Source organism: Canis lupus, chromosome 5 (genome assembly GCF_011100685.1).
Source record: "Canis lupus familiaris isolate Mischka breed German Shepherd chromosome 5, alternate assembly UU_Cfam_GSD_1.0, whole genome shotgun sequence".
Classification (NCBI taxonomy): Eukaryota; Metazoa; Chordata; class Mammalia; order Carnivora; family Canidae; genus Canis; species Canis lupus.
This window is the reverse complement of record NC_049226.1, coordinates 62,082,013-62,092,627: the sequence shown is the minus strand read 5'-3', so window position 1 is coordinate 62,092,627 and position 10,615 is coordinate 62,082,013. Positions and strand designations below refer to the sequence as shown.

The window sequence follows — 10,615 nt, the reverse complement described above, 5'->3', positions numbered from 1 at the left end:
AAATCATAGATTTGCACTGAGACTGAAAGATACCAAAGAAAAGAAAACGTTTTGGAGGCAGCCAGAGCAGGGAGAAGAAACAAATCATCTACAAAGGAATAACAAGTAGATGACTAACTCCTCGACTACAACAAAGTCAAAAGGAAGATGCTAGTTAAGAGAAAACATTGTTGAGCCAGATTTAAAAAAATAATTCCTCTACATATTGTTTGCAAGACATCCTTCCAAAACATAAAGACACTAAAAAAATTTGAAAATACAGATAAAGATAAACTGGAAAAGAGTAGCCAAGAAAAGACTGCAATAGCTATCAAACGCCAGACAAAATAGATAAGAAAGCAAAAATTGTCACCTATGATAAAGAGGACTACATAATGACAAAAAATTCCAATTCACCAGGAAGAGATAATGATTCTAAACTTGTAAGCATCCAATAACACAGCCTCAAGACATATAAAGCAAACATTTGCAGATCTATGAAAAGAGACTGACAAATCTACTGTTATGGTGGGAAAGTTTAGCACAACTTTTCTTAGTTTGACAGATCAAGTGTGTAAAAAATAAGTAAGGATAGAGATTTGACCAGAACAATTAACAAGCTTGATTTAAAGAGATTGATTTTATTTTATTTTTAAATAATCTTTACACCCAATGTGGGGCTCGAACCCACAACCCAGAGATCAAGCATCACAGGCTCCACCAACTGAGCCAGCCAGGAACGTCTAACAAACTTGATTCAATGAATATATAAATATTGTACCTAGTAATTAAACACCACACATTCTTTTTTTTAACTGAAAATTTTAAAAGATTTATTTATTTGAAAGAGAGAGGGAGAGAGAGAATCCTCAAGCAAACTCCCCACTGAGCATGGAGCCTGATACAGGGTTCCATCCCAGGACCCCAAGATCATGACCTGAGCTGAAAACAAGAGTCCAACATTTAACAACTGAGCCATCGGGTCACCCTTAACTGAACTTTTTTATTGAACAATAACATATATACAGAAAAGTATGCAAATCAAAAATATATGACCTAATGAATTCCCATGAAGTTGACACACTAGAGACTCAAGACTTGGATTAGATCAGGAAATAGAACTTCATGGTACCCTCAAACCCTTTATCCTGCCACTGCTCCACCCCCAGTCATAGTACATGTTACAAGAAACCATCACCCTAACTTCAAATGTATAGATTAAATTTGCCTATATTTACTTAATATAAATGAAACCATAGAGTAGTATTCTTTTGTGTACCTTTTGCTCAATACTATGTTTGTGAGATTTATGTGTGTGGAAATATCTTTTTCATTCTCATTCCATTGTATGAATGAACTACATTTATCCGTTCTGTTGATGGACATTGAGATTGTTGCCTCTTTGCAGGTAGCATAAATGGTGCTGGGATGAACATTCTTTTGTTTTTTTTTTACCTTTATTATTATTTTTCTTTTAGTAATCTCTACACTCAATAAGGCATTTGAACTCGTGACCTTAAGGTCAAGAGTCATGTGCTGTACCAACTGAGCCAGCTGGTGGGTGTCCCGGGATGAACATTCTGGTAGATGTCTTCTGATCATGTGTGTATGTATTTCTGTTAGGTACGTTTAGCCTTTGCAGACATTACCCAAAAGGTTTCCAAATGGTTGTAGCAATTTATATTCCCACCAGCAGTATGTGAGCCTTCTAGTAGCTCATACCTCATCAATGCTTGGTAGTATTCCACTCTTCATTTAAGCCATTCTGGTGAATGTGAGAAGACCCATTCTTTTCAGTCACACTTGAAATATTTACAAAAGTTGACCAACTGTTAGGTTCCACATATTTCACAGGATTGGTACCACACAGACCAGGCTCTCTGACCACACTACAATTAAGTTAGAAATTAGTGGCAAAATACAGCTAAATTAAATTGGGATAAAATGCATACACTTGGGAGGAATCAGAACTGAACACTGACACAAACTGAAATCAATGTATAGAAACAGGGAGTCCCTGGGTGGCTCAGTGGTTTAGTGCCTACCCTGGCCCAGGTCGTTTTCCTGGAGCCCCTGGATCAAGTCCCGCATCAGGCTTCCTGCATGGAGCCTGCTTCTCCCTCTGACTGTGTCTCTGCCTCTCTCTCTGTGTCTCTCATGAATAAATAAATAAAATCTTTAAAAAAATGTATAGAAACAATGTTTAGTCCTGGATATGTAAGTTAGGAAAGAAGAAAATCTCAAAATAAATGAACTAAACATTCAATTTTAGAATTTAAAAATTCTGGAAAAGAAAGAACAAGAGTAGAAGTTTCTGAAAAGCAGGAAAAACATAAAATAGAAAGTATTATTGAGGTGCCTGGGTGGCTCAGTCAGTTAGGTATCCAACTCTTGACTTCGGCTCAGGTCATGATCTCAAGGTCCTAAGATTGAAACCCCGAGTTGGGCTCTATCGGTGCTGGGCATGGAGCCTGTTTAAGATTCTTTCTCTCTCTCTCTCTCTCTCTCTCTCTCTCTCTCTCGGGCAGCCCCGGTGGCGCAGTGGTTTAGCGCCGCCTGCAACCCCGGGGCGTGATCCTGGAGACCCTGGATCCAGTCCCACGTGGGGCTCTCAGCATGGAGCCTGCTTCTCCCTCTGCCTGTGTCTCTGCCTCTCTCTCTCTCTCTCTCTGTGTCTCTATGAATAAATAAATAAGATATTTTTAAAAATTCTCTCTATCCTTCTGCCCCTCCCTACCCCTCTATCCTATCTCTAAAAAACAAACCAAAAAAAAGTATTATCAAAGTTAATATCGACATTTTCGCCAATACATTTGAAAACTTAGATAAAGTAGTAGGTACTTTCCTAGAAAAAACACAACTTACTGAAACCATCTCAGGAAGAAATAAAAAACTTGAATAATTCTATTACCCAAAAGAATTTTTTTAAAAATATGGAACATTTCACGAATTTGTGTGTCACTTTGTGCAGGGGCCATGCTCATCTCTGTATCATTCCAATTTTAGTATGTGTGCTGCCAAAGCTATTTGAAAAGAATTTGAATGGTGGTTTCTTAAAAAGTTAAACATAGAATTACCATATGACCCAGCAATTCAACTCCTAGGTATGCGCACAAAAGAAATGGAAATAGGTACTCAAAACAAATGATTGTACATGAATATTCATAGCAGTACTATTCACAACTGCCAGAACGTGGAAACAACCCAAATGACTATCCATGGATGAAGAGATGAACGAAATATGTCAGGTCCATACAATAGAATATCATTCAGGCTTAAAAATGAAATTCTGACACATGCAACATTAACAAACTTGAAACATTCTGCTAAGTGAAAGAAGCCAGACTCAAAAGGTCACACACAACATAATCCCATTTATATGAAACATCCAAAATAGGTAAATCCATAGAGACAGAATGTGGAGGAGAGATTACTAGGGCCTGGGGGGCAGGGTTGGAATGACTGCTAATGGGGACACAGTCTCCTTTGGGAGCACTGAAATGTTTTGAAATTGGATAGAGGTGACGGTTGCACAACATTGTGAATGTTCTAAATGCCACTGAATTGTACGCTTTAAAGTGGGTAATTTTGTCAGGCTCCCTGCTCAGCAGGAAGTCTTCTTCTCCCTCTGCCCCTCCCCACCCTCATGTTCTCTTTCTCTCTCAAATAAATAAATAAAATCTCTTAATAAAAAAAGTAAATAAAGTGGATAATTTTATATTATATGAATTTTAGCTCAATTAAAACAAAAAGACCAGACCCAGATGGATTTAAAGGCAAATTGCACTGAATATTCAAATAAATGAACGTATATATATATGAATGATTAAAATTACATCCTTATGTACATGTATATATATGTACATGTATATATGCACATAATTTTAATCATTCACAAATGTTTATCTAGAAAAAAAAAAAGAGGGCCCCTTCCTACTCAAGGTATGACCTTAGCATAACCTTGACACAAAAATCATACCAGAAAGAATACCAGATCAACCTTCCACATGAGATGCAAAAGATCCTAGATTAAATACTTACCAAACAGAAGTTAGTAATGTATAAAAAAGATAAAACATGATAACCAAGTTGGCTATCTCAAGCATGAAAGAGTAGTTCACTAGAAAATGTACTAATATAATTCATCACATTAACAGATTACAGAAGAAAAACCATATGATCTTAACTGAGAAACTTAGGACAGTCATTTAATAAATTTCAACATCTATTTATGACAAAAACTTAGCAATCAAAGAATGGAAGTGTATTTCCTTAACCTAATAAATGATATTATGGTAGATGTGAGACAGGGAAACTAAAGGAATCTCATGAAAAACTGCTTTTTTTTGTGTGTGTGCTCCTTTTCCTGCATCTGTTCTTGCTAGGACCTGCCCCCACCTTATACACGCCTTAGAGCATAGATAATGTATGTCCTCCGAGTAGAGGTCAAGGATTTAACAATTTCTTTGCAGGCTTCCAGCACAATAGATAACATCCAAGGAGTGACCAGGCAGGGTCGTCATGGGCGTTTCCTAGACCACAGGCTCACCCAGTCCCCAAGTGCCCTGGCTCCAGGGCATAAGTGACTTGTAGAGTACACCTAAACACTCACCTTTGTTTTAACGAGTTCCTGGGCACCTGAGAAAACACATTGCCAGATTACAATTCTCAATAAAAACCCCCAAACCCGAGCAATGATGAGACTCATTCTCCTTTTCTTTCCAAGTCTCCCGATTGCTCTGTCCATTATCTGCACTTTCTCTGTCTTCAATAAACTCTGCTGTGATTTCCTCTCGGGTCCCATTTGATTTCCATTCTGCGTGAGGCCAGGAACCCTCTTGACTGGTGTTTGTGGGACTCTCTCTTGGTCCTCGGACCCAGCCAGCCTACACTGGTTGGAATAATGCTGCCTGCAACCTGCCTCCCAAATATGTCCCATTCTTATCTCCAAAACCTATACATTACCATTCAGGACCTTGAAATGGGAGATTATTTTGGATTATCCAGGTGGTCCAATCTGATCATACCAATCCTTTAATGGGGAATACCTTTTCTGGCTGCAGTGGGTCAGACCAGAGGGACATGTGACCATGGAAGGATCAGAGATGCAGCATTCCTGATTTTGAAGTTGGAGGGTCGGGTCACAGCCAAGGAATGTAGGTGCCTCCAGAAAAAGTCAAAGAAATGGCTACTTCTCTAGTGTCTCCAGAAGGAAGCATAACCCTGTCCACACCTTGATTTTTGCCCAGTGAGACCCCTGTCAGATACCTACCCTCCAGAACTGTAAGATAATATATTGGTGTTGTTAAACCACTAAAATTGTAGTATTTTGTAACAATAACAATAAAGGTGGAATACAAGTATATGCCAAAAATGACAACTCTACAATAAATGTTATATTTAACTCCCTTTAAAATCCAATGTGACATATGTTGCCCATTTTGATCACTTGAATTTAGCATTGCACTGAAGATCCTAACCAGGATAGAACAGCAAGAAAGAGAAAACATTTAAGGATCGGAAAGAGAGAAATAAATTGTCATTCTTTGCTGATGATATGAATAGATATGTGAAAACTTTAAAATAATTTATGGCTACATTATCTTAAAATAGGAGAGTTTTTAAAGATTGGATACACAATCAATATATAAAAGTATATATCTGCATTTTTATATACCAGCAACAATGAGAAAACAATTTTTTAAAGGTCCTTACAATATCAGAAATAAAAAAGAAAGAAATGAAAGGTGAGAAGGAAGGAAGAACTAATAATAATTCTAACAAAAGATGTGTAAGCCTTTGCTAGAGAAATTAACAAAACTTCATTGAAAAGACATTACATGTTAAAGAAGATCTAGATGAATGAATGACTATATTCTTGGATAAGACTCAATAACAGAAGGATGTCAACTTTCCACAAATTGTACTACAAATTCAATGCAATCCCAGTAAGAATTCCATGAGTATTTTTTGTAAGATTTGGCAAGCTTATTCTAATATTTCTCTAGAAGAGCTGAAGCTGTGAATAGCCAGGGTACACCTGAAAGAAATGGAAGACTTGCCTCCATCAGGTAAAGAAATTTGGCTGTGGGGATGCCTGGGTGGCTTAGCGTTTGAGCTTCTGATTTGGGCTCAGGTCATGATCCTGGAGTCTAGGGATGGAGTCCCACATTGGGCTCCCCACAGGGAGCCTGCTTCTCCCTCTGCCTGTGTCTCTGCCTCTCTCTCTGTGTTTCTCATGAATAAATAAATAAAATCTTTAAAAAATAATAAAAAGAAAGAAATTTGGCTGTGTGGTATTGATGCCAGCAAGGAACAATAGATTGTTGAAACAGGGTAGAGCCCAGAAACAAAGATAAGCACTTAAGGAAGCTTGATTTTGGACAGAACTGGAACTGCAGATTAGTGGGGAATAAATAGATTCACCAACTGGTACGGGACAACTAATTAACCATGTGGGAAAATAATGAAATCAGATCCCTACCTCAACATACACAAAATTAATTCCAGGTGAATTGAAGACTTATATGTGAAATACAAACCTGTAAATAATTTAGAAAACAATAAAAGTGGAAGTCTGCATGATCTTAAGATAGAAAAGAATTTAGCACAAACTATAAAGACAAAACGTTGATAGATTCTACTATATTAAAATTAAGAATTTCTGTTTATCATGGATACCATAATAAGGACAAGCCATCATCCAGAAGAAGATACTTGCAATATATATAAATAACATGGGTTTTTTTTATTATTTATTTGAACAAAACTAAAAACACTTCATCCATTTCTCCCCATTTCTTCTCATATAAAGAATTCCTACAGGGGTGCCTGGGTGGCTCAGTGGGGTAAGTGTCTGGTTTTGGCTCAGGTCATGATCCTAGAGTCATGAGATTGAGCCCTGCATCTGGCTCCTTGCTCAGCAAGGAGCCTGCTTCTCCCTCTCCCTCTACCTGCTGCTCCCCCTGCTTGTGCTCTCTCTCTCTCTGTCAATAAATAAATAAAATCTTTTAAAAAATTGTTTTAGGACAGCCCCTGTGGCACAGCGGTTTAGTGCCACCTGCAGCCTGGGGTGTGATCCTGGAGACCCGGGATCGAGTCCCACGTCGGGCCCCCTGCATGGAGCCTGCTTCTCCCTCTGCCTGTGTCTCTGCCTCTCTCTCTCTCTCTCTCTCTCTCTGTGTCTCTATGAATAAATAAATAAAACCTTTAAAATAAAAATATTAAAAAAAAATTTTTAAAGAATTCTTACAAATCAGAAAGAAAAACCAAAAATCCAACAGAAAAATGAGCAAAAGACAGATATTACACAGAAGGAAAAAAACACATGGGGGATCCCTGGGTGGCGCAGAGGTTTGGCACCTGCCTTTGGCTCAGGGCGCGATCCTGGAGACCCAGGATCGAATCCCACATCAGGCTCCCGGTGCATGGAGCCTGTTTCTCCCTCTGCCTATGTCTCTGCCTCTCTCTCTCGATCTGTGACTATCATAAAAAAAAAAAAAAAAAAAAAAAAAAAAAAAAAAAAAAAACACATGGAAAGATGCTTCATGAATAATCAGGAAAATGCAAATCAAAGTCTCAAGAAGATACCATTTCACATACACCAAACTGGTACCATAGCTGGTGCTGTCACGAAATGAAACAGCAGTCAGTCAATTCACCATGCATGGAGTATAAAGCACCATAACCACTTGGGAGATGGGTTAGCATTTCTTAGTGAGAGGATTCTTAACCTGGGGTACGCAGATGGAACTTGGGGCTCTATGAACTTCAATGAGTAAAAAAAAGGAAAACTATGTATTTTTGCTAATTTGTAACTGAAATTTGTATTTTCTTCTATTAGGAACCAAACTAAAGTAGTATTAGTAGTAGCCTGTGACTTCCACCAAAAGAATATAGGTTATCACATTAAACTTGTTGCTGATATCTCAAAATATCATTTATGTTTATCATGATTTCAAAATTAGGGTAGGTATGGGGCACCTGGGTGGCTCAATTGGTTAAGTGTTTGACTCTTGATCTCAGCTCAGGTCTTGATCTCAGAGTTGTGAGTTCAAGCCCTGTGCTGGGTCCCATGCTGGATGTGGAACCTACTTAAAAAGAAAAAAGAAAAAAATTAGGGTAGGTGTGAGACTGATTACTAAATATTACCATTTAATTATAGGAGGACATGGATTTTATCACGAATTTGCTTTCTTAATATTTTGAAAACTATATTCCAATATAATTGGTTTTCTTTGTAATCGTATGTATTCTATTTTATATATTTTTAAATGTTTTTCTAGGAAAGTGTCCAATGGCTTTACTAGTGTGAGAAAAGGGCCCATGAAAAAAAAACCAGCTAAGAACCCATCACTCCTACAATAAAATATGAGTGGTTCACAGCAAAGTGTCTGCCCTGGAGAAGCTCCTGCACATGTACTTCAGGGGACATGTGCACAGCATTGGAAGTGACCCAAAAGTTCAGTGTACAATGGACAAATTGTGGGATATTCATGCAGTAAATTCATGAAAGTAGTTACCTTTGGGTATCAGGTTGGGGGCTATGACTGGGAAGAACCATCCAGTAAAACATTGGTAAAGTTCCTTTTCTTAATTTGGGTGGTGAGGAAACAACCATTCATTTAAAACTGCATTTTTCTTTTTTTATTACTTATTATTTATTTATTTTATTTTTTATTTATTTATGATAGTCACACAGAGAGAGAGAGAGGCAGAGACACAGGCAGAGGGAGAAGCAGGCTCCATGCACTGGGAGCCCGACGTGGGATTCGATCCAGGGTCTCCCGGATCGCGCCCTGGGCCAAAGGCAGGCGCCAAACTGTTGCGCGCCACCCAGGGATCCCTATTTTTTTTTTTTAATTAATTTTTTTTTTTAGAGAGAGAACATGCAAGTGGTGGTGGGGTTTGGAGGGGGAGGTGAGGGAAAGGGAGAGAGAGAGAGAGAGAGAGAGAGAGAGAACCCCAAGTAGGATTCATGCTCAATGCAGAGCCCAATGTGGGGCTTGATCCCAAGACCCTGAGATCATGACCTGAGATGAAATCAAGAGTGGGACAACCAACTGACAAGCCACCCACGCACCCCATGTACAGTTGCATCTTCATCCAATCTTAGTATGTAAGCTATTTCACAATGAATATTTGTAAATAAAAAGATGGATATGGAACCAACCCACATGTCCATCAATAGATGAATGGATAAAGAGGAAGTGGTATGCATATACAATGGAATATTACTCAGCCATAAAAAGAATGAAGTATCGCCATTTGCAACAACATGGGTGGATCTATAATGCTAAGTGAAATAAGTCAGTCAGAGAAAGACAAATACCATATGATTTCACTGGTATGGAGAATTTAAGGAACAAAAATACAAGGTCACCCGGTTGGCTCAATCAATAGAGCCTATGACTCCTCATCTTGGGGTTGTGAGTTTAAGTCCTGTGTTAGGCATGGAACCTACTTAATTAAAAACAAACAAACAAAGAAATAAAGAGACAAACCAAGAAACAGACTCCTAACTATGGAGACCAAGCTGATGGTCACCAGAGAGGAGGTGGGTGAGGGGAATATATGAAGGGGATTCAAGACTACACTTGTCATGATGAGCACTAAGTGATATATAGAATGACTCACTATATTGTGCACCTGGAAGTAATGTAACACTGTATGTTAATATATGGATAATAATCAGAAAAGTGGATAGTAATCAGCATTGTTGAGGACAGAGGGAAGCAGGCAAATTGGAGAACAACTTGGCCATAGCTATCAAATTGATGTAAAAAACTTTCTAAAAATATTCATACTTGCACAAAGATATACACACAAATTTGTCCCCTAAAATATTTTCTTAAATATTGAGTAACTGTTTAAAAAACTTAAAAAGCAAAACAAAAAAAAACAAAAAAACTTAAAAAGCATTTAATATCACCAACAAGAAAACTAAACAATCTGATTCAAAAATGGGCAAGACTACATAGACATTTCTCCAAAGCAGACATACAAACATCCAGTAAGCACATGAAAAGGTGCTCAACATCATTAATCATTAGGGAAATATAAATCAAAACCACAGTGAGCTATCACACCCATTAGGATGACTACTCTCCTTTTCTTTCTTTTTTTTTCAAAGAAAAGCTTAAGCGTTGGGGAGGATGTAGAGAAACTGGAACCTTTGTGCACTGTTGGTGGAAATGTAAAACTGGTATAGCCACTGTGGAAAACAATTTAGTGGTTCCGCAAAAAATTAAAAATGGAATTACCATATGATCCAGCAATTCCACTTCTGGGTATATACCCAAAAGAATTGAAAGCAGCCTCTCAGAGAGGTATTTGTACACCCATGTTCACAGCAGCATTACTCACAGTTGATAAAATGTGAAAGCAGTCTGTCCATCAACAGACAGATGATGGATGAGTAAAATATAGTACATCCACACAATGGAATATTATTCAGCCTTGAAAAAGAAGGAAACTTTGACATGTGCTACAACCTGGGGAAACCTTGAGGACATTGAACTAAATGATATAAGGCAGTCACAGAAAGACAAATACTATATGATTCCACTCCTAACAAGTACCAAGGAAAGTCAAATTCATAGAAACAGAAAATGGAACCATGGTTGCCAGAGAGGGA

At 38.0% G+C, this 10,615-nt stretch overlaps 1 pseudogene; it reads right to left on the bottom strand.

Moving 5' to 3' along the window:
• Positions 1-2,906: 2,906 nt before the first annotated feature.
• On the bottom strand, positions 2,907-3,005 carry LOC119872116 (annotated as a pseudogene).
• Positions 3,006-10,615: the final 7,610 nt, after the last annotated feature.